The sequence below is a fragment of the Nannospalax galili genome, unplaced genomic scaffold (genome assembly GCF_000622305.1).
Source record: "Nannospalax galili isolate Female #2095 unplaced genomic scaffold, S.galili_v1.0 scaffold872, whole genome shotgun sequence".
In the NCBI taxonomy this organism is placed as follows: domain Eukaryota; kingdom Metazoa; phylum Chordata; class Mammalia; order Rodentia; family Spalacidae; genus Nannospalax; species Nannospalax galili.
Genome location: NW_008332654.1, coordinates 827,730 through 828,300, shown reverse-complemented (window position 1 = coordinate 828,300; position 571 = coordinate 827,730).

Here is a 571-nt window from a genome sequence, read left to right as displayed (position 1 = left end):
AAACTCTTCTGCACGAGCAATAACAAAAGAGCAGGACACTAAAGGAGTAATAATTGGAAAAGAAGAGATTAAATTATCCCTTTTTGCAGGTGATGTTATTATATCTAAGGGATGCCAAAAATTCCACCAGAAAACTCTTAGAAATTACTAACACATTCAGTAAAGTGGCAGTTTACAAAATCAACCTACAAAAGTCTGTAGCCTTTCTATATACCAATAACAAGCAATCAGAGAAAGAGCACGTGGAAACACTCCCCTTCACAATAGCTGCAAAAAAAATAAAATATCTCGGGTAAACCTGACCAAAGACATTAAGGAACTCTACAGTGGAAATTTTAAATCTTTAAGGGAAGAGACTGAGGAAGACATTGGAAGATGGAAGGATCTCCCATGCTCATGGGTTGGAAGAATTAATATTGTGAAAATGACCATCCTACCAAAAGTCATTTATAGATTCAATGCAATGTCAATCAAATCTCCATGACACTTTTCACAGAACTGGAAAAAATCATCCTAAGGTTCATATGGAAGCACAAGAGACCCCAGATAGCCAAAACACCTGAGAACTAAC